Source organism: Pelobates fuscus, chromosome 6 (assembly GCF_036172605.1).
Source record: "Pelobates fuscus isolate aPelFus1 chromosome 6, aPelFus1.pri, whole genome shotgun sequence".
NCBI lineage: Eukaryota > Metazoa > Chordata > Amphibia > Anura > Pelobatidae > Pelobates > Pelobates fuscus.
Window position 1 is genome coordinate 310138123 of NC_086322.1, and position 27718 is coordinate 310165840.

Consider the following 27718-nt stretch of genomic DNA (forward strand, 5'->3'; position numbering starts at 1 on the left):
CTGCCGGCAGCATCACTAGTACTTTATTAGCCAGCCAAGAGATATAATGTCCATTCTGTGCATATATTGCGTCTGCCGGCAGTGTCACTAGTACTTTATTAGCCAGCCAAGAGATATAATGTCCATTCTGTGCATATATTGCGTCTGCCATCAGCGTCACTATTACTTTATTAGCCAGCCAAGAGTTATAATGTCCATTCTGTGCATATATTGCGTCTGCCGGCAGTGTCACTAGTACTTTATTAGCCAGCCAGGAGATATAATGTCCATTCTGTGCATATATTGCGTCTGCCGGCAGTGTCACTAGTACTTTATTAGCCAGCCAGGAGATATAATGTCCATTCTGTGCATATATTGCGTCTGCCGGCAGCGTCACTAGTACTTTATTAGCCAGCCAAGAGATATAATGTCCATTCTGTGCATATATTGCGTCTGCCGGCAGCATCACTAGTACTTTATTAGCCAGCCAAGAGATATAATGTCCATTCTGTGCATATATTGCATCTGCCGGCAGCGTCACTAGTACTTTATTAGCCAGCCAGGAAATATAATGTCTATTCTGTGCATATATTGTGTCTGCCATCAGCGTCACTAGTTCTTTATTAGCCAGCCAGGAAATATAATTTCCATTCTGTGCATATATTGCGTCTGCCGGCAGTGTCACTAGTACTTTATTAGCCAGCCAGGAGATATAATGTCCATTCTGTGCATATATTGCGTCTGCCGGCAGTGTCACTAGTACTTTATTAGCCAGCCAAGAGATATAATGTCCATTCTGTGCATATATTGCGTCTGCCGGCAGCATCACTAGTACTTTATTAGCCAGCCAAGAGATATAATGTCCATTCTGTGCATATATTGCGTCTGCCGGCAGTGTCACTAGTACTTTATTAGCCAGCCAAGAGATATAATGTCCATTCTGTGCATATATTGCGTCTGCCATCAGCGTCACTATTACTTTATTAGCCAGCCAAGAGTTATAATGTCCATTCTGTGCATATATTGCGTCTGCCGGCAGTGTCACTAGTACTTTATTAGCCAGCCAGGAGATATAATGTCCATTCTGTGCATATATTGCGTCTGCCGGCAGTGTCACTAGTACTTTATTAGCCAGCCAAGAGATATAATGTCCATTCTGTGCATATATTGCGTCTGCCGGCAGCATCACTAGTACTTTTTTAGCCAGCCAAGAGATATAATGTCCATTCTGTGCATATATTGCGTCTGCCGGCAGTGTCACTAGTACTTTATTAGCCAGCCAAGAGATATAATGTCCATTCTGTGCATATATTGCGTCTGCCATCAGCGTCACTATTACTTTATTAGCCAGCCAAGAGTTATAATGTCCATTCTGTGCATATATTGCGTCTGCCGGTAGCGTCACTATTACTTTATTAGCCAGCCAGGAAATATAATGTCTATTCTGTGCATATATTGTGTCTGCCATCAGCGTCACTAGTTCTTTATTAGCCAGCCAAGAGATATAATGTCCATTCTGTGCATACACAGCGTCTGCCGTCAGCGTCACTATTACTTTATTAGCCAGCCAAGAGTTATAATGTCCATTCTGTGCATATATTGCGTCTGCCGGTAGCGTCACTAGTACTTTATTAGCCAGCCAGGAAATATAATGTCCATTCTGTGCATATATTGCGTCTGCCGGTAGCGTCACTAGTACTTTATTAGTCAGCCAGGAGATATAATGTCCATTCTGTGCATACACAGCGTCTGCCGGCAGCGTCACTAGTACTTTATTAGCCAGCCAGGAGATATAATGTCCATTCTGTGCATATATTGCGTCTGCCGGCAGCGTCACTATTACTTTATTAGCCAGCCAGGAGATATAATGTCCATTCTGTGCATATATTGCATCTGCCGGCAGCATCACTAGTACTTTATTAGCCAGCCAGGAGATATAATGTCCATTCTGTGCATATATTGCGTCTGCCGTCAGCGTCACTAGTACTTTATTAGTCAGCCAGGAGATATAATGTCCATTCTGTGCATATATTGTGTCTGCCGGCAGCATCACTAGTACTTTATTAGCCAGCCAGGAGTTATAATGTCAATTCTGTGCATACACAGCGTCTGCCGGCAGCGTCACTAGTACTTTATTAGCCAGCCAGGAAATATAATGTCCATTCTGTGCATATATTGCGTCTGCCGGTAGCGTCACTAGTACTTTATTAGCCAGCAAGGAGATATAATGTCCATTCTGTGCATATATTGCATCTGCCGGCACCGTCACTTGTATTTTATTAGCCAGCCAGGAGATATAATGTCCATTCTGTGCATATATTGCATCTGCCGGCAGCGTCACTAGTACTTTATTAGCCAGCCAGGAAATATAATGTCCATTCTGTGCATATATTGCGTCTGCCGGTAGCGTCACTAGTACTTTATTAGCCAGCCAGGAGATATAATGTCCATTCTGTGCATATATTGCATCTGCCGGCACCGTCACTTGTATTTTATTAGCCAGCCAGGAGATATAATGTCCATTCTGTGCATATATTGCATCTGCCGGCAGCATCACTAGTACTTTATTAGCCAGCCAGGAGATATAATGTCCATTCTGTGCATATATTGCGTCTGCCGGTAGCGTCACTAGTACTTTATTAGCCAGCCAGGAGATATAATGTCCATTCTGTGCATATATTGCGTCTGCCGGCAGCATCACTAGTACTTTATTAGCCAGCCAAGAGTTATAATGTCCATTCTGTGCATATATTGCATCTGCCGGCAGCGTCACTATTACTTTATTAACCAGCCAAGAGATATAATGTCAATTCTTTGCATCCTCCATGTGCAAATTTTCATTCATTGGTTACAAGTGTTTGGCATAGTTTGCTCCACTACGGGGAATGGTGACAGGTTACTCCTGGTATCATAACCCCACAGCCGTGGTAACTTGAAATTCGCATTTCCACAATTCCTGTTCTCGGTTTAAAATAAACATCAGCAGAGACATGATTTAACAGCACAATTTAAATACATGATTATACAGAAAGAACTGCCTTCATCTGTGACCTTCTATTCATCAGCAATCATTGGATAGCATTCCATACCTACGTAAACTTGGCGTCTATTTTCGGGCTTCTTGAATGATAAACCAGATAAGCTCATACTAATTATTTAAATGAAAATCATCACCATTAGCATTGTACACATTATTCCCAAGAAGGTGAAGATATTTTAGTATTTGCCTTTTTGCTTAGCATTAAATATAAGAACTGAGTTTCGAGAGATCTCATTACGATGACCACTAGAAACTTTAAAATGGTCATCACCATGGAAACAAATGCCTTAACTTATTGCTTCACATGTTATAATAATTTATCTTTGTTCTTTTTTTTTTTAAATTAAACTTTCTTAGCCAAAGTGCTCATAAAATGTAACACAAATCATAGCCATTCAGAATATTTCATTGTATAAACCTCTTCTTTCTTGTTCACTCTCTTAAACTGGTCAATGTAGCTCCATAACATTACAAATGTTTTAACAACTTGCGACATACTTTATCTGATAACATTGCGTATCACTTGATTGGTGCATCATGAAGCTGCCGGTGCCTCCCAAAGATTGCGAGCCTGATAACGTGTTACTAGAACAACTGTATATCGCAAGACCCTGTATATGTTACTCAATGATCAATGGGGGCAGTAATAAGCACATTCATTCAACATGTGCTCACAATGAACATCATGAGTACAAGAGTGTGTGCATAGATCATAGCTTTCTTATGAAAAGCTTTAAATAATAGCAACTCCTTGCTGTCCGCCGAGTGAATGCTAACATGTAATGTAAAGCTGGATGTGGTGTTTTTAGCCAAAGTTGTAACACTATCACTACCTTTGTACACTTATAGTTAGAGGTATACAAAGTCAGAGCAGTGACACAATCACTACCTTTGTACACTTATAGTTAGAGGTATACAAAGTAAGAGCAGTGACACAATCACTACATTTGTACACTTAGAGTTAGAGGTATACAAAGTAAGAGCAGTGCCACAATCACTCAGTTTGTACACTTATAGTTAGAGGTATACAAAGTCAGAGCAGTGACACAATCACTACCTTTGTACACTTATAGTTAGAGGTATACAAAGTCAGAGCAGTGACACAATCACTACCTTTGTACACTTATAGTTAGAGGTATACAAAGTAAGAGCAGTGCCACAATCACTCAGTTTGTACACTTATAGTTAGAGGTATACAAAGTCAGAGCAGTGACAATATCACTACCTTTGTACACTTACAGTTAGAGGTATACAAAGTAAGAGCAGTGACAAAATCAGTACCTTTGTACACTTAGAGTTAGAGGTATACAAAGTCAGAGCAGTGCCACAATCACTACCTTTGTACACTTATAGTTAGAGGTATACAAAGTCAGAGCAGTGACACAATCACTACCTTTGTACACTTAGAGTTAGAGGTATACAAAGTCAGAGCAGTGACACAATCACTACCTTTGTACACTTAGAGTTAGAGGTATACAAAGTAAGAGCAGTGCCACAATCACTCAGTTAGTACACTTATAGTTAGAGGTATACAAAGTCAGAGCAGTGAAACAATCACTACCTTTGTACACTTATAGTTAGAGGTATACAAAGTCAGAGCCATAACACTATCACTACCTTAGTACACTTATAGTTAGAGGTATACAAAGTAAGAGCAGTGCCACAATCACTCAGTTTGTACACTTATAGTTAGAGGTATACAAAGTCAGAGCAGTGACACAATCACTACCTTTGTACACTTATAGTTAGAGGTATACAAAGTCAGAGCAGTGACAATATCACTACCTTTGTACACTTACAGTTAGAGGTATACAAAGTAAGAGCAGTGACAAAATCAGTACCTTTGTACACTTAGAGTTAGAGGTATACAAAGTCAGAGCAGTGCCACAATCACTACCTTTGTACACTTATAGTTAGAGGTATACAAAGTCAGAGCAGTGACACAATCACTACCTTTGTACACTTAGAGTTAGAGGTATACAAAGTCAGAGCAGTGACACAATCACTACCTTTGTACACTTAGAGTTAGAGGTATACAAAGTAAGAGCAGTGCCACAATCACTCAGTTAGTACACTTATAGTTAGAGGTATACAAAGTCAGAGCAGTGAAACAATCACTACCTTTGTACACTTATAGTTAGAGGTATACAAAGTCAGAGCCATAACACTATCACTACCTTAGTACACTTATAGTTAGAGGTATACAAAGTAAGAGCAGTGCCACAATCACTCAGTTTGTACACTTATAGTTAGAGGTATACAAAGTCAGAGCAGTGAAACAATCACTACCTTTGTACACTTATAGTTAGAGGTATACAAAGTCAGAGCCATAACACTATCACTACCTTAGTACACTTATAGTTAGAGGTATACAAAGTCAGAGCAGTGACACAATCACTACCTTTGTACACTTATAGTTAGAGGTATACAAAGTCAGAGCAGTGACACAATCACTACCTTTGTACACTTAGAGTTAGAGGTATACAAAGTAAGAGCAGTGACAAAATCAGTACCTTTGTACACTTATAGTTAGAGGTATACAAAGTCAGAGCAGTGCCACAATCACTACCTTTGTACACTTATAGTTAGAGGTATACAAAGTCAGAGCAGTGACACAATCACTACCTTTGTACACTTAGAGTTAGAGGTATACAAAGTAAGAGCAGTGCCACAATCACTCAGTTTGTACACTTATAGTTAGAGGTATACAAAGAAAGAGCAGTGCCACAATCACTCAGTTTGTACACTTATAGTTAGAGGTATACAAAGTCAGAGCAGTGAAACAATCACTACCTTTGTACACTTATAGTTAGAGGTATACAAAGTCAGAGCATTGTCACAATCCCTACCTTTGTACACTTATAGTTAGAGGTATACAAAGTCAGAGCAGTGACACAATCACTACCTTTGTACACTTATAGTTAGAGGTATACAAAGTCAGAGCAGTGCCACAATCACTACCTTTGTACACTTATAGTTAGAGGTATACAAAGTCAGAGCAGTGACACAATCACTACCTTTGTACACTTATAGTTAGAGGTATACAAAGTCAGAGCAGTGACACAATCACTACCTTTGTACACTTATAGTTAGAGGTATACAAAGTAAGAGCAGTGACACAATCACTACCTTTGTACACTTATAGTTAGAGGTATACAAAGTCAGAGCAGTGACACAATCACTACATCTGTACACTTAGAATTAGAGGTATACAAAGTAAGAGCAGTGCCACAATCACTCAGTTTGTACACTTATAGTTAGAGGTATACAAAGTAAGAGCAGTGCCACAATCACTCAGTTTGTACACTTAAAGTTAGAGGTATACAAAGTCAGAGCAGTGAAAAAATCACTACCTTTGTACACTTATAGTTAGAGGTATACAAAGTCAGAGCAGTGACACAATCACTACCTTTGTACACTTATAGTTAGAGGTATACAAAGTCAGAGCAGTGACACAATCACTACCTTTGTACACTTATAGTTAGAGGTATACAAAGTAAGAGCAGTGACACAATCACTACATTTGTACACTTAGAGTTAGAGGTATACAAAGTAAGAGCAGTGCCACAATCACTCAGTTTGTACACTTATAGTTAGAGGTATAAAAAGTCAGAGCAGTGCCACAATCACTACCTTTGTACACTTATAGTTAGAGGTATAAAAAGTCAGAGCAGTGCCACAATCACTACCTTTGTACACTTAGAGTTAGAGGTATACAAAGTCAGAGCAGTGCCACAATCACTACCTTTGTACACTTATAGTTAGAGGTATACAAAGTAAGAGCAGTGCCACAATCACTCAGTTTGTACACTTATAGTTAGAGGTATACAAAGTCAGAGCAGTGCCACAATCACTCAGTTTGTACACTTATAGTTAGAGGTATACAAAGTCAGAGCAGTGACACAATCACTACCTTTGTACACTTATAGTTAGAGGTATACAAAGTCAGAGCAGTGACAATATCACTACCTTTGTACACTTACAGTTAGAGGTATACAAAGTAAGAGCAGTGACAAAATCAGTACCTTTGTACACTTAGAGTTAGAGGTATACAAAGTCAGAGCAGTGCCACAATCACTACCTTTGTACACTTATAGTTAGAGGTATACAAAGTCAGAGCAGTGACACAATCACTACCTTTGTACACTTAGAGTTAGAGGTATACAAAGTCAGAGCAGTGACACAATCACTACCTTTGTACACTTAGAGTTAGAGGTATACAAAGTAAGAGCAGTGCCACAATCACTCAGTTAGTACACTTATAGTTAGAGGTATACAAAGTAAGAGCAGTGCCACAATCACTCAGTTTGTACACTTATAGTTAGAGGTATACAAAGTCAGAGCAGTGAAACAATCACTACCTTTGTACACTTATAGTTAGAGGTATACAAAGTCAGAGCCATAACACTATCACTACCTTAGTACACTTATAGTTAGAGGTATACAAAGTCAGAGCAGTGACACAATCACTACCTTTGTACACTTATAGTTAGAGGTATACAAAGTCAGAGCAGTGACACAATCACTACCTTTGTACACTTAGAGTTAGAGGTATACAAAGTCAGAGCAGTGACACAATCACTACCTTTGTACACTTAGAGTTAGAGGTGTACAAAGTAAGAGCAGTGCCACAATCACTCAGTTTGTACACTTATATTTAGAGGTATACAAAGAAAGAGCAGTGCCACAATCACTCAGTTTGTACACTTATAGTTAGAGGTATACAAAGTCAGAGCAGTGAAACAATCACTACCTTTGTACACTTATAGTTAGAGGTATACAAAGTCAGAGCATTGTCACAATCCCTACCTTTGTACACTTATAGTTAGAGGTATACAAAGTCAGAGCAGTGACACAATCACTACCTTTGTACACTTATAGTTAGAGGTATACAAAGTCAGAGCAGTGCCACAATCACTACCTTTGTACACTTATAGTTAGAGGTATACAAAGTCAGAGCAGTGACACAATCACTACCTTTGTACACTTATAGTTAGAGGTATACAAAGTCAGAGCAGTGACACAATCACTACCTTTGTACACTTATAGTTAGAGGTATACAAAGTCAGAGCAGTGACACAATCACTACCTTTGTACACTTATAGTTAGAGGTATACAAAGTCAGAGCAGTGACACAATCAATAACTTTGTAGACTTATGGTTAGAGGTATATAAAGTCAGAGCAGTGACACAATCACTACCTTTGTACAGTTATAGTAAGAGGTATACAAAGTAAGAGCAGTGCCACAATCACTACCTTAGTACACTTATAGTTAGAGGTATACAAAGTCAGAGCAGTGACACAATCACTACCTTTGTACACTTACAGTTAGAGGTATACAAAATCAGAGCAGTGGCACAATCACTATGTTTGTACAGTTATAGTAATAGGTATACAAAGTAAGAGCAGTGCCACAATCACTACCTTAGTACACTTATAGTTAGAGGTTGTAACGGATCACCTGGCACCCCGACTGAGTACCTCCGTTAATGGATGCTCCTAGTGCTTCCTGAGGACTCCAAGCACTCTGGCAGACACCACAATCACCGAATCCGAGAAACCTTTAAATTCTCCCAAGCATATGAATGCTGTAGACCATTGAATAGGAACCATACGAATAGGCTTGTACTCCTAGCAGTCAACTGGAACAGCATGCAATAAATCCTTCTCCCAATAATGAGACGACACATCACTTTGAGGGTAAAACAGGAACTCTCGACTGGCTCATCCAGCCTGGCTTTTATTACAATAATCCACATACAGGCCACACCCAGGGGGAGGCATAAAATAACCAATCACATACATGGTTCAGCCCACACATCCCCTCCCCTCAGATAACATTAAACCCAATTATCCGGTACACTTTTCCAGCCAAGTTCTGGATGTACCCCAAAAACAGGGGGTACACCTTTAAATCCAGCATCGCTGGATAGCCCTTATTCAGGGGGACAACATATTCAAAATTCAAGTCATTCGGATGAACGGTTCGTGAGATATGGGGTTCCAAAGATTTGACCGACCGCATGGGTAAAGTATCCGAAAACAGTTCCATGCATTTTGGCCCTGCGGTCGGTCACAGAAAAGGGAATGAAACAGACGAATTGCCTGGGTTATAGAGACTAAGGGGAATTCGCATGAATCCCCTAGTTCGTGAGTTTCTTTCTACCGAACGGCGGGCCGTTCGGTAGTTTCCCCACGAAATCCTGGACGTCTGGAGGTCTCAGCGGTGCTTGCCTAGTCGAGTGTCCGTTTTCAGTTCCAGACACTCGACGGCAAAACACCGCTGTTCGGTAGTTTAAGATGGCCGCCGCCACGTGTTCGGCTCCCGAATGGCGGCTACCCAGAGGACAAAGACCACACTGCACGGATTGCCAATTACCCGTTTGCAACATTGTTGCAAACAGTAATTGGAGGCACACTTAGTCCTGGGTGGTCTGGTTGTTCGGTAGTTTCCCTCAATATAATGAATGGAGGGATTCTACCGAACAATCAGATGAATGCTGCATACATATCCCAGGTAAAACTGAACACAGTATAACATATATAATATGAAAGGCAATATACTGAAATATGCTCCACAGTCTTAAAGGGACAGTAGTCCCAAAAGTCCCAATCTGTCCATAGATGATTTTAAAGGGCCAGTAGCCGCCATATAAAGTACAATATGCCCCAAATAACCCAGGGGCCATAGTCAGTAGGTAGGAGGCTAGCAAACAGGCTTCTCCAGGGCCCAGTGGCGAGGTTGGTTTCGCCACAGAGGTATACAAAGTCAGAGCAGTGAAACAATCACTCCATTTGTACACTTATAGTTAGAGGTATACAAAATCAGAGCAGTGACACAATCACTATGTTTGTACTGTTATAGTAAGAGGTATACAAAGTAAGAGCAGTGCCACAATCACTCAGTTTGTACACTTATAGTTAGAGGTATACAAAGTCAGAGCAGTGACACAATCACTACCTTTGTACACTTATAGTTAGAGGTATACAAAGTCAGAGCAGTGACACAATCACTACCTTTGTACACTTATAGTTAGAGGTATACAAAGTCAGAGCAGTGACACAATCACTACCTTTGTACACTTATAGTTAGAGGTATACAAAGTCAGAGCAGTGCCACAATCACTACCTTTGTACACTTATAGTTAGAGGTATACAAAGTAAGAGCAGTGCCACAATCACTCAGTTTGTACACTTATAGTTAGAGGTATACAAAGTCAGAGCCATAACACTATCACTACCTTTGTACACTTATAGTTAGAGGTATACAAAGTCAGAGCCATAACACTATCACTACCTTTGTACACTTATAGTTAGAGGTATACAAAGTAAGAGCAGTGCCACAATCACTCAGTTTGTACACTTATAGTTAGAGGTATACAAAGTCAGAGCCATAACACTATCACTACCTTTGTACACTTATAGTTAGAGGTATACAAAGTCAGAGCAGTGACACAATCACTACCTTAGTACACTTATAGTTAGAGGTATACAAAGTCAGAGCAGTGACACAATCACTCCATTTGTACACTTATAGTTAGAGGTATACAAAATCAGAGCAGTGACACAATCACTACGTTTGTACAGTTATAGTAAGAGGTATACAAAGTCAGAGCAGTGACGCAATCACTACCTTTGTACACTTAGAGTTAGAGGTATACAAAGTCAGAGCAGTGCCACAATCACTCAGTTTGTACACTTATAGTTAGAGGTATACAAAGTCAGAGCAGTGACACAATCACTACCTTTGTACATTTACAGTTAGAGGTATACAAAGTCAGATCAGTGAAACAATCACTCCATTTGAACACTTATAGTTAGAGGTATACAAAATCAGAGCAGTGACACAATCACTGCGTTTGTACACTTATAGTTAGAGGTATACAAAGTCAGAGCAGTGACACAATCACTACCTTTGTACATTTACAGTTAGAGGTATACAAAGTCAGAGCAGTGAAACAATCACTCCGTTTGTACAGTTATAGTAAGAGGTATACAAAGTCAGAGCAGTGACACAATCACTACGTTTGTACAGTTATAGTAAGAGGTATACAAAGTAAGAGCAGTGCCACAATCACTACCTTTGTACACTTATAGTTAGAGGTATACAAAATCAGAGCAGTGACGTAATCACTACCTTTGTACACTTACACTTAGAGGTATACAAAGTCAGAGCAGTGAAACAATCACTCCGTTTGTACACTTATTGTTACAGGTATACAAAATCAGAGCAGTGACACAATCACTACCTTTGTACACTTATAGTTAGAGGCAGTGGCGTACATACCAGGGTCGCGACCCTGTATGTACCCACTGGGACAGTTTACACCCGGCGGGCAGTCAGGCTGGCCGGTGCGCGAGGGAGCACTCTCCCCTGAGTGCTTCCTCTTCAGCTCCCTCGCGCATCGCACTGATACCGGAGCCGGAGGATGACGTCATCTTCCGGCGCCGGCATCCCTACGCGGCGCGCGAGAGAGCTGAAGAGGAAGCACTCAGGGGAGAGTGCTCCCTCGTGCACCGGCCAGCCTGACTGCCCACCTAGGAGCCCAGCAGCACCACTGGACCCCAGTGAATCCCCTCAGCACTCCAAAAGGTAGGGAGGCTGGGGGGGGATTAACTTAAAAAAAACATGTGTAAGTGTGTGTGAGTGTTAGTGTGTGTGAGTGAGTGTGTGTGAGTGAGTGTTAGTGTGTGAGTGTGAGTGAGTGTGTGTGTGTGAGTGTAAGTGTGTGTGAGTGTGTTAGTGTGTGTGTTAATGTGTGTGAGTGTTAGTGTGTGTGAGTGAGTGTTAGTGTGTGTGTGTGAGTGAGTGTGTGTGAGTGTAAGTGTGTGTGAGTGTTAGTGTGTGTGAGTGTGTTAGTGTGTGTGAGTGTGTTAGTGTGTGTGAGTGTGTTAGTGTGTGTGTTAATGTGTGTGAGTTTTAATGTGTGTAAGTGTTAATGTGTGAGTGTTAGTGTGTGTGAGTGAGTGAGTGTTAGTGTGTGTGTGTGAGTGTTAGTGTGTGTGAGTGAGTGTGTGTGTGAGTGTTAGTGTGTGTGAGTGAGTGTTTGTGTGAGTGAGTGTGTGTGAGTGTTAGTGTGTGTGAGTGAGTGTTTGTGTGAGTGAGTGTGTGTGAGTGTTAGTGTGTGTGAGTGAGTGTTTGTGTGAGTGAGTGTGTGTGAGTGAGTGTGTGTGTGTGTGTGTGTGTGAGTGTTGGTGTTTGTGTTAGAGTGTGTGTGTCTGCTAGTGAGTGTCAGTGAGTGTGTTACTGTGTGTGTCTGTTACTGAGTGTGTTTGTATGTGTGTGTTAGTGAGTCTGTTTGATGTCTGTTAGTGAGTGTGTGTTTGTCAGTGAGAGTGTATGTTTTGTAAGTGAGTGTGTATGTAACGAGAACGAGAACGAGACAAGGCTCCGTGTTGAGGGTCAAGCAGTGGTCTCTCATGCTGGCACACCCAGCCTGGTTTTTATTGCAGTTGTTACAAATACAGGTCCGCCCACAGGGAGGTATGAAACAACCACTCACACATCAGTTACATCCCACATATTCCCTCCCCTTATACTGAGAGGAAACTCAATTATACATACAGTTAAAACATACTTTTTACCCAACTTTCATAACTCTAAAACCATACATCACATTCACATAAAAATACATATCCACAATCAATCCATTCAGGGGAACAACATATTAAAAAATGGCATGAATCAGACCGGGGGGTCAAAAGTTAGTAAAGTATCTTTTAAAAACCCCTGCCAGCATGGCTTTCCAGCTCAGACCGGTTTTACAGAGCCCTCTCTCCTGGAGGCAATGGAGAAGCAATCCAATTACCTCCCGGGACAGAGACAGACTCCATTGAGCACATGTGGACACAAAGACAGTAAAACACTTTAAAATACATAAAAACACATTTTATACATAAAACACAGACATGTCACATATCCCCAGATAGCTCAGGTCTGGGTGCACATTATTAGGTGAATGGCACTCAGACCACACGAATACAGTTTAATTGCCATGGAGCCAGAGTCTTTAATTACACGAATTGGCTCCATGGCATTGTTATCTGGGTTAACATTCACATAAAGTCTGGTCCATAGTCCAAAGGCAGCAGGCGGGCAACCAGGCTTCTCCAATGCAATGTGGCGAGATTGGTCTTGTCACAGAGGTATAAAAAGTCAGAGCAGTGACACAATCACTCCGTTTGTACACTTATAGTTAGAGGTATACAAAGTCAGAGCAGTGACACAATCACTCCGTTTGTACACTTATAGTTAGAGGTATACAAAGTCAGAGCAGTGAAACAATCAGTACCTTTGTACACTTATAGTTAGAGGTATACAAAGTCAGAGCAGTGACACAATCACTCCGTTTGTACACTTATAGTTAGAGGTATACAAAGTCAGAGCAGTGAAACAATCAGTACCTTAGTACACTAATAGTTAGAGGTATACAAAGTCAGAGCAGTGCCACAATCACTACCTTTGTACACTTATAGTTAGAGGTATACAAAGTCAGAGCAGTGACACAATCACTACCTTTGTACACTTATAGTTAGAGGTATACAAAGTCAGAGCAGTGCCACAATCACTACCTTTGTACACTTATAGTTAGAGGTATACAAAGTCAGAGCAGTGACACAATCACTACCTTTGTACACTTATAGTTAGAGGTATACAAAGTCAGAGCAGTGCCACAATCACTACCTTTGTACACTTATAGTTAGAGGTATAAAAAGTCAGAGCAGTGACACAATCACTACCTTTGTACACTTATAGTTAGAGGTATACAAAGTCAGAGCAGTGCCACAATCACTACCTTTGTACACTTATAGTTAGAGGTATACAAAGTCAGAGCAGTGACACAATCACTACCTTTGTACACTTATAGTTAGAGGTATAAAAAGTCAGAGCAGTGACACAATCACTACCTTAGTACACTAATAGTTAGAGGTATACAAAGTCAGAGCAGTGACACAATCACTCCGTTTGTACACTTATAGTTAGAGGTATACAAAGTCAGAGCAGTGCCACAATCACTACCTTTGTACACTTATAGTTAGAGGTATACAAAGTCAGAGCAGTGCCACAATCACTACCTTTGTACACTTATAGTTAGAGGTATACAAAGTCAGAGCAGTGACACAGTCGACGCTTTCTACACCGATATTCACATAATTTGTACGCATTTATTAATTATTCTCTGGGAATAACACTGACAAATAAATGATTAGAAATCATGTTTACATTGTATTAACCTTGTTTCATCTGAGGCTTCATTTTCCTTTAAATGTTCATTAAATGTTTCTCAATTTACATCCCAATCCAGCTCAATCCTGGCACAGACGGGCACACATCGCATTGCGGGATATAAAGAATCACTTACTATGTTCAATTCCAGAAAACAGCAGAGATTATAACGATATTTGAAAGGCGGAATGGATCATTCAGATGGAGGTAAATAGAGTCATGTGGATTTCGATATTTCAAACCTCACAAGCATGTTTCCTAAACATAAAGAATAAGTGAACATAATATAAAAGATTCAAAAACGTAGCATTTCCTGTTTTACACTTGCATTAAACCAGTCAGAACCACCAGCAAAGTCCTTTAAGCAAGACTCTTTATCATCCTGTTAACTTACAGCCTGACCATGAAATGACTGGAAAATCAACAATCCCAGGGAACCTTTTTTCTTTTTAACAGTTTTAATGTGGCAATATGTTACAGGGATTTTATGGCAACATCAGTGTTAAATAAAGGTGCTAGCAGATCCGGCTCTATATGTGTGGTCATGAGTCTTTAATGTAGTGTGTTATTTGAATAAAAAGAGGGATTTATCACATATTATAAAATCTAATGTTCTAGATTAATGGCACGCTGGAGAATTCACATTACAGTGTCAGTAACAGATCATTAACATATTAAATATTTGGCTTTCTGCCAAGATGTATGTGTGGTTTGCCTCTTACATTATCTCAGAAAATCTTAATTCAGAATCTGTTGACAGAATAGCAATAATCATGGATTATTACAGTGAATAGGTCGGTTTTTGAGTAATTTCTCATTTACTCAACTCATTTGTTTGTGTCTGTCACGTGAAACCAGCCTAGATAATTGCTGGATTACATCAAACATATGCAGATAGATCTTATCTAATAATCTTCTATGCCAGACCTGCACAACATGCAGCCCGCCAAAGGATTTTGGGTGGGTGGCCTGCGAAAATGGGCCGCACACTAATGGGGTCCATTGTGTGGCCCATGCATTTTGGGCCTCCCGGTAGGCATGTATTAGCAGGGGCCCAGTTGACACCCTTGACCCTTTAGCCCCTTGCTTATGGGCAGCAGCGGGAGGAAGTGACAGCAGGTCATTCTGAGAGAGACTAGAGACGCACAGGAAGGGGAAAGAGGCAGTGAGGAGTGGTCCAAGCCATGAGAGAGACAGGAGGACAGAACAGAAGAGAAGGCAGGAGAAGCGGAGGTGAGGACTGTAAGAGACTCTTGACCCCGAACCCGAACCCTATTGAAGTCAAAGGGGACCCGAACGTTTGGCCACAAAAATCCCTCTAAAAAACTCCTTGAAAGAGCTAGAGAGCTGCAAAAGCAAGTAAAATGGGGGTAAGAGTAGGATAAGTGCCCTGCAAACAAATGTGGATAGGGAAACCACTTAAAATAACATAAAATTAAAAATACAGCTGATCCCTAAAATAGCACTAGATGGAATCTTTAATTTTAGCTTTGGAAGAACATAAAGCAAAATCTAAAGCATGGCTGACAGGAGGATCACCAGAATTATCCAGTTGAGAGAGGGTTGGCGTGCAGGGTATTCTCTTTCATTGATCAAACTGAGTTCAACTCCTGATGCATGGAGAAAAGGCCTTCACAAGCCTCTGCTGTTGTGTACATAGTTTATACTACGTGACCCATAGGTTGAGGAGGCGGTGACTGTGGCGGTGGAGAAGGAGGATGAGGTAGCCAACACTGTATTTTAGTTTTGTTTTTTTTTTTTTAATTGTGGTAGCCCACAAAATATTGGGACATACAACAAAAGAAACATTTGCGGCCTGCGGTGCATTTCTTGCAGTCCTGAGGCATAGAGAAAAGGCCTTCACAAGCCTCTGCTAATGTGTACCTAGTTTATACTAAGTGACTCATAGGTTGAGGAGGCGGTGACCGGAGGAGGATGAGGTAGCCAACACTGTTTATACATATATATATTTTAATTGGGGTAACCCTCAAAATATTGGGACACACTATTAGACGTTTTGATTTGACTCTCACATATGAAGAACAGGCCCCAAAATTTACTATTTAGCAGATTAAAAGCATGTATGTACGTAGTGGGGAATCGCGATGCAGCCTATAACAAAATCTAACCCCATTCAACCCCCCAATAACGACAGGCCACTTAGTATGGATGAAACAGGCCACAGCATTTATTATCACAAACTAAATTACTTCATAACACATCCATAACTTTATTTATTAAATCTCTTCTTTTTCTGTAACCAAACCGTTAGACATAAATAAGCATAAATTAACATATATACATATATAACTCCACACATAGTGTTATACAGTGACCGAACCGTCCTTGCCAATAAACATACAGTGGTTCCTAATCAGTACTTCCTCTCACCTCCCCCCTCGTCATAAAAATCATATCTTTCCAATGCCCGCCATCAGCCGACCTTATCCACGCTCGATGGGCACGAGACCTGTCAGGATATTTATATCGGCAGACATTTTGTGCTATGATAGAAATTAAAAGTGTATACTGCCTGAATCACTCAGAACAGAGCAGACTCCATTTTGGATTTCAAGCTAACAAAGACACACATTTCTATCTTTTCTGTGACTAACCTAGCCGGAGCTAAAGAATGCATTGTATATACAAACCAAGTGATAAGAAATGAGAACGGGGGATGGAAGACTGTCTAAATGTTAATGAAATAGAAATAATTCTAAACCCAGACATTAGTGACAGAGAAGATTAGTAATTAATTTTACTTTCTAAATTTTACAAGATTCCCATTGTAAGTGAAAGGTGAAACTTAGTTTACGAACTGTCATATTAGGAATTACAGCAGGAATTGGAGACACACTGTCTGAAGAAAACCCTTTGAACTGACGGGTAAACTTAAATTATATTAACCATAAAGATAAGCTAAATAACTTCAGAATAGCCACCAGGAAAAGTTAACTCTTTCCTGGATAGGAATGTTTAGTGGGACGAGACTGCCCTCTTTAGATCAAATACTTAAATTGCTATCTGGAAGGTAACCACACCTCCAGTTTTCTATTGGTCTATCACCTAGTGACGAACAGAGAATTTTTCCCTTTAAAAAGATAAGCAAGAAAGGAAAAAAAAAAGGGGGCAAAGCAGTTGGAAGCGGGCAAAGTCAAAGAGTTGAAGTGAGTTGGAGTTTGGGTTTCAGATTCGGCCATGCAGAGAAATCCATGACAGATATCCACTCCAGGGCACTCAGAATTTCTTACACACCAATCACACATCCATTCAGTTCCTGAGACTACCTACTCATCTGATGAGAATGTCTACTCAAAAAACGTTAGACATAAATAAGCATAAATTAACATATATACATATATAACTCCACACATAGTGTTGTACAGTGACCCAACCGTCCTTGCCAATAAACATACCTAATACCACTTCCTCTCACCTCCCCCTCGTCATAAAACAGGAACGGGCGATAGCCTCAGCCCGGCCCTTGAGAACCTCTGGTAAGAATAAGGAATGCGTAACTTGTCCAGATTTAAGAACAAGGCTGAACTTGATGGACGCAAGTCTCTTTTCAGCTATGTAACTATGTAACTATGTAACTAAATCCCAAACAGCCACCGAATCCAGATCATTCCACCCAGACAGATGACAAAAAAACCCCGGTTACCCTAGGAGGTGGGACAGCTGACCCAGGAAGAGGAGGAGCCACACCTCCCTCATGTATCTGGCGCCAGACCACCGAACCTCCACTCCCGAAGGCATAAGATCCAATCACTCACCCCCCACATCCTGTCCCAAATGACATATGAGCATCCCACCCTCTTTATTCCGGGATGGTGGGGAGGAGACAGTAACCGCGGGGAGAAATCCATTCAGGGTGAACCCAAGGAACCTACCACCCTGACCCCCACCATCCAAGCCCTGTGAACCAGTGGCACAAGCACGCCCAGCCTGGAGGCGTCTGTAGCCGCCCCCAAACCGGACTGAATACCCCCTGGACTCACCACCACCCTTACCCAGGAATTCTAGCCCCAATAGGAGCACCCCAACGACTTGGACGCAGGCGAGAAAACCCGGCTTCGTGAACCAAACAAGGGGAGAGGAGGCCGAATAACCCAGGGGCGGAATAGCCCCCACCGAAGAAAAAACAGGACACGTGTGGGAACCCGTCGCTCCCCCCAATTGGGACAGTATATTTCCAACTATCCTGGGAACCTAGCACACCCTGTTAGGAGACTAACCAGTACCCTGTGCATTCAATTCACCTCAAGAGAAAGCAGAAAGGGCCCGGTTATGTCAACTCCGCAACATCCAAGAACGGAACAGATTCTATTGATGAATCAGCCAACCGCTACCAACTTACCTTTCCCAAATACAACAGCCGTCGAGCAGCGAAAGCCTGAAGGAAGTCCCTTCCGATGCTTACTCGATCCACCAAAACCCCTTCCCACCTGCAGATGACCGTAACATAAATGGGAAGCCGCCAAGGAAATGCTCTCATCCGGCCTGATCAGTCACACTTAACTGTAGAGGGCCCCACGCCACCTCAGAGATCGATCCATGGACCCGCTTCATCAGTCCGCTAGACCGAGCGACCACGTCTCCACTGCCTTATAATTTGGCCCTGCGGAGCGCGAAGTACGTCCTACAGTAAACAAGATAGAACCCCCCGGGAAAAACCCCGCCTGACCAGACACTTCCAGACTCAAGCAGCGCCGATCTAGGCGCCACAACCAGGGTACCACCGGGGTAGAGGGTACCGCCACACGTTTGTCCCAAAGGAAGAACTACCCACCTGTCCGGGAGTTGGGTACCCCACGCCTACCATGCCACCAGAATGGGGAAGCTCCAAGACAGCCAGAGTCAGCAAGAGCCCCAATGCTTGCCAGCTTACTGAGCAAGAGTCAGCACACCATGGAAAAACGAATTAGGCCCCAAAAAACCCCAAACCCGCTGCAGCGGCAACAGGTGGAAGTCAGTGGAAGGGACTTAGGGGGCCTGATTGCACAAGCCACCATTAACTGAGGCCCAAAAGGAAAACCCCATACGCCCCAAAGGTAACACCAACAGGCAAGGCCAGCTTACCCAGGAGGGCGACATTAAGAGCCACCCGTGTGGGGGGCACATAGCCACAGAACACTGACTGTCAGAAATACGGCCCGGAAAACAACAACCTGCCGGGCGCCTCGGCAGCAGCCGGAAATCCAATTACACCGCTGCCCTTGTCAGAAAGGCCCCAGAGCCCTGCAGTCCTAACCACGTGGACCGATGTGTCATGCCCTCCCATACCTAACCCCTTGGATGGAACGACAAACGATTAAATAAGAAATCATGCGATATTGACCCTGCCCTCTACAGGCACCATGTCCCAAAGGGGGGTGCGAGGGGGGGGGGACCCACGGAGCGGACTTCGGGGGCACCCTAAAATTGGTCGGGAGGTAAGCCTACCAAGCTTTCTTGGTAAGCCGCTCCCGCACCACCCGAAGGAAGTCTCATATGGGCCGAAAGGTCCTGCTCGGAGAGCACCCACGTCCCCTATCCCGACAGATCGCCCGCATGAAAAACCGCGGGGCACGGGATCCCTGCGACCGGAACCCTCAATTCTCCGTCTGCAAATTCCCACCAACCCAGCTCACCCTAGGAACAACACGCATCCCAGAGAGTGTCCGGACGGCAAAACAACGTGGAGCATTGTCGGGGAACCCTCTCCCCGACAATGCTATCCATAACATACGATGCCCTGACACATTCCTTGCGCAACCAATTATGGCATTTCCCCCCCACACACATCCTGGATTCCCCCCAAAGCACAGGCCCCCCCGCGGCATGAGGGAACATATCACTAAGAAAACCCCACTCACCACTGCTCCCTAGTAGTATGCAACATGCGCAAGTCAAGCAGGCCATACTAGTGCCCCCCAGCAGCGTCCAGAGCCACCCTAACCGCCTGCCTCTTGGGAGGCAACGCCAGCGCTATTAGCTGCGCAGGACACTGCAGGAAACTGTACTATAATATATGATAAATACTGACAAAAAGGGGGGTGGAGGTGAAATAACCGGAGTGGACTGGTAAGCGGTGTCCAGGTACCGTTTTCCTCCTTCTTTTTCCTTCTTTTTTTTTTTGTGAATCTTTCATTCCTCATTCTATTCAGGTATTCATTCAGGACTTCTTTGTTTGTTTGTTTTTTTGCGCACTAATACCCCCCCCCCCCAGCTGTAAAGGGACCCGATCGGATGCAAGAAGGGACAACGTACTCACCAGCCAATGCACGGTGTACCACCCGCGGCATAACAAGCGTAGAAGTCCAGGCAGAAGACATTGAAATCAGCTTCCACTGTTTTCTTCCAAGATGTTCCAGGCGCCACCTGCTGGGTATTTCTATGAACTGCAGCCAGGACCTGTGAGAAGGGCATGGAGAGGACGTGCCACCAGGAGGCAGCCGAGGTAAGTAACCAGCAGAGAGAGAAGACCAGAAGGTGAGAGAGAAGGACAGAAGGCAGAGAAAACCCAGGAACAGGTAAGAGCAGGGAAAGAGAGGAAAAAGTGGGGGAGGGGACATAGAGGAGAGAAACAGAGAGAGGGTAAGGGGAAAGAAAACAGAGAGAGGGTAAGGGGGAAGAAAACAGAGAGAGGGGAAAAAAGGGGGGGGCGGGAGAAAGAAGGACCGACAGGAAAAGAAAGAAAACAGGGGGACACCAGGGGAGGAGATGAGCCCCCCCCCGAAACGCCAACGGGGGAGAAACCAGAGACAGAGAAGGGAGGGGGGACTGAAAAAAGGAGGGGGGGCAGGGGAGAGAGACCCCCCTGGGCACCATCCTCACTGGCAGAGGAGGCCCTCAGGAGAGGTCTCCCCCACCCCCAACGGCAGGTAAGCAGACCCCTCTCGCCCTGCAGGGCCCACTCGCCGCCGGGCCCCCGTCCCAGGCCCCGCCGCAGCGCCCGCCATGCGGCGGTTCAGGAAGGCCTCTTGCCGGCCGCACAAGGCGCAGGATGCGCTGCCCGCCTCCTACAGCCTCTGGCATGAAATCCCAACACCGGAGGACGCCGCCCGTGATCCGGCTGCAGGAAGGAGAGGCCGCAAGTCCCGGCGGCGGTTTTAGGCCATGCATCCTCCGCGGCAGTTGTAGGCCGCGTGTCTGGAGCCTCAGACATGCGGCCGGGTGAAGCCTCGGGCCCGGGCTCCACCTCCTCAACCGGGCCCGAGAAGCAGCATCGGGGGGGCAGCGGAGCCGGCGGGCGGGAATGCCGGACGTCACCATCGTGGCCCCCAGGAGCAGGGGCCTCAGGAAAGGCCCCATTAGGAGACAGGCAGCGCGGGGGGCACCCACACCGGCAGCCACCATGGGAGAGGGGCCAGGGGCCACAGGGAAGGCCCCAGATGTAGACAGGCCACGGGGGGAGCACCCACACCGGCAGCCACCAGGGGAGAGGGGAGCAAGGGCCACAGGGAAGGCCCCAGATGGAGAGGGGAGAGGATCCAGGAGAGGAGAGCACCTGAATCAGGAGTCGCCGGCCACCATCCACGCTGCAGCAGCTCTGAGGGAAGCCAGAAAGCCTCAACCTCCATCCCTCAAGCTGTGTGAAACTACAGGCCCAGGCAAACAGGAGCAGGAGGACAGAAAGCTGTTTGATGGCCCGAATCCCAAGTGGCACTGAGGTAAGACCTCCCCCACACTAATTTACACAGAACATAATCCCACCGACACACTCTTTCCCAACCAATCCCATGCATCTATCCCCACACTCCTACATGTGCCCTTGTCCGCTTTGCTGCACAATCTCCCCAGGGCCTAAACAATTAGAATCTTTACAATTGCACTGTAACCGCAGTATTAGACGCTTCTATTTGACTCTAAGATATGAAGAACAGGCCCCAAAATTTACTATTTAGCAGATTAGCAGCAAAACAATTAGAATGTTTACAAGTGCGCAGAAAGCGCACTATAAGACACTTCGATTTGCTTCTCACATATGAAGAGCAGGCCACAAAATTTACAATTTAGCAGATTAGCACACATCATCTTCCACCCACTCCTCAACCCTGCCCTCCTTGCCGGTATGCACACTGCACAAAGCCAAAGCAGCTGGCACCTGTGTTTTTACAGCATGTAAAGTCTGCATAGCACATATGGAAATTGTTTTAGAATTGTATCCAGGCAACAGTGTTCCCTATAAACTGACCTCTCAGTTTGACTTGTGATGGTATTGCCCCAGAATTACAATTTATTTATTTATTTATTATTGCCATTTATATAGCGCCAACAGATTCCGTAGCGCTTTACAATATTATGAGAGGGGGATTTATATTGTTGAAGTACCTCTTCGCTATTGATCACTGGTTTAAATATAGCAGCTTGTTATCTGGTAGTTTCTAATGTAGAAAATATCAACACCCCAAATATGAACACCCCAAATATACTATTTAGTGCCCCCCCAAAAAATGTGACTTTTTAAAACTCCAATGTAAGCAGCAGATTAGCAGCAAAACAATTTGAATGTTTACAAGTGTGCACTAAGCGCACTATTAGACGCTTCTATTTGACTCTCAGATATGAAGAACAGGCCCCAAAATATACTATTTAGCAGTTTAGCAGCAAAACAATTGGAATGTTTACCACTACGCAGTAAGCGCACTATTAGATGCTTCTATTTGACTCTTAGATATGAAGTGCACCACACCCCACCCCACCAATGTACTAGTTTGCAGAATTATTTCCTAAGCTGTCCCTATCTGCGGCAGCATCCTCTCCCTATACTAATAAGACCGCATGTGGGTACTGCACTGGCCAATCACAGCCATGCCATTAGTAGGCATGGCTGTGATGGCTTCTAAGGGCACACAAGTCAAACACGTATTGATTGGCTGCCCTCCAGCCTTTGAAAACGCGCCATTAAATCGCCGAACTCCGAACTCCAACCCGAACATACAGTGATATGTCCGTGTTCGGGTCCGGGGTCCAAAAAACGTAATGTTTGGTACGAACTCGAACTTTTCAGTCCAGGTTCGCTCAACTCTAATAAGGAAACACAGATTTCTTAGTAATGTTAGCATCCATGACAGGTGTTTTTGGAGAAAATTGACGATTGAGCCAGAATGAAGATATCATCCAGATAAATGATAAGACAGATGCTTTGACTACTTAGGAGAGCGACCACGGGTTTCATGATCTTGGTGAAACATCACGGGGCAGATGAAAGACTGAATGGTATGCACCGGAATCTCCATTTTTGCCACGTGAATTGGAAAAAAATCTTGATGCTGTTCTGCTACAGGGATCATGATATAAGCATCCTGTAAATCCAATTTGGCCATCCAATCCAATGGTTGGAATAAGTCAAGTAGACAAGGTACGCCTTCCATCTTGAAATTATGCTATGTCACATATCAATTCAATTGTTTTACATTTATGACTGGCCTCACGCCGCCACCTTTTTGGGGACTAAAAAGAGATTGCTGACATAACCAAGAGTATGGGTAGGAAATTCTACGATGGCTTGTTTGTGCATCAATTCTTGTATTTCCCTGGAGACAAGGAGAGTATCTTAACAGGAAAGAACTATCTCCCTGGGACAGGAGGAGATACAAAACCAATGTAATATCCTGTCACTGCTTAAAGAACCCAAGCATCTGATGTCGGATGCGACCACACTTGATACAAATTAATGAGTTCTTCCCTTGCTCCTGCGCCGAGTTCGCATTGACTGACCAAAGTCCGCAAATCAGTACCAGAGTGTTCAATAATCTTATTTTTTTTTGCCTGAAAACACTCAAGAATGTCCTTGCACCAATTTTTACTTGAACCCATCAGCTGCCACGCCTGGAACAAAAAAACTCACTCAAATTGCCAACAGCCCAAATAACCACAAGGTTCACATCTACAAAAAAGGTGGGAATCAATGGGTAAAGGAGCATGAGGAGTAGGGTTAAGGGTAGGGATAGGTAGGAACCTCTACCCCTAACCCTATCCTACTCCTAACCGTACCCTAACCCTAACCCTACTCCTAACCCTAACCCTATCCTAACCCTACTCCTAACCCAACCCTACCCCAAACCCTACTCCTAAAGCTACCCTAACCCAACCCTAACCCTACCCCTACTCCCAACCCTAACCCTACCCTAACCCTACTTCTAACACAACCCTAACCCTACCCCTACTCATAACCCTAACCCTACTCCTAACCTAACCCTAACCTAACCCTGCCCTAACCCTACCCCTATCACTACTTCTAACCCTAACCCTACCCTAACCCCAACCCATTTTGCCACTTTTCAGAAGTCCGAAGCACTTCGGCAATTCAGTTTGGTTCGGTTCGGCACTTCGACACTTCAGAAATTCAGCAATTCTGCACTTCGGCAATTCAGTTTGGTTTGGCACTTCGGAAATTCGCCACTTCGGAAATTTGACAATTTGCCACTTCGGACATTCGGACATTCTGAAGCATACAATTGTCAAAATGTCCGAAATTCGGCCAAATTCTAATTTGGACCAAACCAAATTGCACGTCTATTAGTTATCCTACGTATCAATCGTGCTGTTATCCTACATATCAATTGTGCTTTGTGAAGTGGTCTTGTGTGCTACTTTGAGTCAGAAAATGACTGGTGGGTGAACAAGCACATCAAGAAGTCAATTTGTTCCACAGTACTTAGCCTGGACTGGCACCCCAATAATGTGTTGCTTACTGAAGGCTCTTGTGATTTCAAGACCAGGGTATTCTCTGCTTACATTAAAGAAATTGATGAAAAACCAGCTAGCACACTATAGGGTTCTAAAATGCCATTTGGCCAGCTCATGGCTGAGTTTGGAGGAGCAGGTAGTGGTGGTTGGGTGCATAGTGTAAGCTTTTTAGCAAGTGGCAACTGCATGGCTTGGGTCAGACATCATAGCATTGTGTCTGTGGCAGATGCTTCTAAAACAAGAGTGTTGCCCAGCTGAAGACAGAGTTCTTGCAATTACTGAGTGTCATCTTTATATCTGAGAATAGTTTGATAGCAGCAGGCCTTGATTGTATTCCTATGCTGTTCATTTATGATGATCATGAGACCTTGACTTTCATTACTAAATTGGACATTCCAAAGCAGACCACCCTTCGTAATATCTCCACAATGGAGCACTTCTGAAACATGGACAAAAGAGCCACTACGGAAGATTATAATGCCACACTGGAGGCAATGGAGACACTGCATCAGAAGAGCATCACCCAAGTGTCCATCTATAATGGAGGTAAAATGGAGTGCTGAAAATTTTGTACAACTGGGAAAGATGGAGCCAGGACAATTTAAGACTTTAAGACCCTGGAATCCTACATTCAAGAACTGCGAATAATCTGAAGAAGGTGCAGCAACACGAGCAAGACAAAATGAAGCAGGACTTGCTGACATCTAGAACTAGGTGGAAAACCCTTCAAGACTTTGCTGACCCCTCCAACAATAAATGTGTCACAATTGCTAATGTCCAACTACACATTGAAGCTTATAAGCATGTTCTCCTTCTGGAAACGTGTAACCTCCCATTTTAAAGCACATGTTGGGTAGTTTGCAGACTTACTTGGTTATGTTGTTGACAATCTGTGGTGAAGATGGTTAACCATGAAATCAGCTAATGTTTTGTTTTCATTTGAGTTGTTAATTTCTGTTGTCGTTTACCAAAGCTGCTTTTGGTAGTTTCTGTGGGGAATTAATTTTATGTAAATTGTCTGCTAGAAAATAAACAAATGCAGAATGTGAAAACAAAATAATGTGTCTGCCCCCCCCCCCCCCCCACCACCAGTAGATAAAAAAGGGAATTGTAGACACTTACCATATGGTCACCTGAAAGAGCACCTCAGATACCTCTAGTTGGGTAACTAAAATAATAGATCAGGGTGGTGCAGTAGACATTGCTTACCTAGATTTCAATATGGTTTTTGACACTGTTGCGCATAGAAGACTTATCAATAAACTGTAATCTTTAAGTTTGGATTCCAATATTGTTAAATGGGTTAGGCAGTGGCTTATTGACAGCACCTACACACATACAGCACCCTTACACACACAGCACCCACACACATTCAGCACACAAACAGCACCCACACACACAGCATCTACACACATACAGCACCCACAAATATACAGCACCCTCACACACACAGCATCCTCACACACACACACACACACACACACAGCACCCTGAAAAAAACACACACAGCACACTGCCAGTACCCTCACACACAGCACACAAACAGCACCCTCACACACAGCACAAAAACCGCACCCTCACACACAGCACACTAACAGCACCCTCACAAACACACACACACACACACACACACACACACAAACACCCTCACCCACATAGCACACTACCAGCACCCTCACACAGACATCATACTAACAGCACCCTCACACACAGCACCCTTATACACACACACACACACACACACAGCAGTGTATGTATGTGTGTGTGTGTATATATGTATATAGAAGAGGAAGTGCCTATTAGGACAAGGAAATGATGCTGATTGGCTGTTACTGTTGCTAGGAAGATTCACCTTTTATGTCATATATGCATTGTTATTTCATTTTTAATTTAACATTTTCTTTGCTGCTGCGGGAAATAAAGAAAGAGTGCAATATAATAGGAGCCTCTGTCTCTTAATAAAAGTAAGAAATATTTACCACACACTCTGTGCAAAAAGATACTTCACTGCCATAAATTCTCACACTACCTCCCTCCAAAACGCATTCCCCATGCAGGGCTGAGGATGTGCCAGGCAAGCAATGAAAAACTCCCATCAGGACTAATTATGTGTCTGGCAATGTACCACATGTCTGTATGTAATCACAGCTGGCATCCGTGAATTCTGACTAAACCATTTCATCTCCATCCCGCCATTACTCAGCTGCTAGAACCCACGGGTGCAGATTCTGCCTCTAGTCATATTCCCACATAGAAATGTATGCAGGCAGGGCATTGTTCTATATGGGGAATGAGCTGAACTGTAGCATATTCACACTGTGTTCTACTACTAGAACAAAACCTACCACAAACACGGCAGACTACAATTACTGCTCGCAATGGCCTACAGGAAAAGTCCCTGTTTTTAACAAATATGTATTTCGTATATTTTATATTAAACTTTCTTAGATTAAGGTCTCAAAAAATTTAACACAAATCATAACCATTCAGAATCTGTTACTGCATGATTGTTTTACCTTTTCATTCTTGTTGACTCTACGAAACAGTCACTTATAATAAAGCAGTCGCTTATTATTATTATTATGAAGCACAGGTCATGTCAAACTAACTTGATTGCGTTCTACGAAGAAGTAAGTAGAAGTATAGATCAGGGTGTTGCAGTGAATGTGATCTATTTGGATTTTGCCAAGGCACTTGATAATCAAAATAGGTCAGTGTTCAAACTCAAAGAAATCTGTCTGGATTGAAATTATTGTTCTTAGGTAGAACATTGGCTTGAGGATAGAGTACAGAG

At 43.3% G+C, this 27718-nt stretch overlaps 1 pseudogene; it reads left to right on the plus strand.

The window, feature by feature from the left end:
* Positions 1–20594: 20594 nt before the first annotated feature.
* On the plus strand, positions 20595–25774 carry LOC134615243 (actin-related protein 2/3 complex subunit 1A-A-like; annotated as a pseudogene).
* Positions 25775–27718: the final 1944 nt, after the last annotated feature.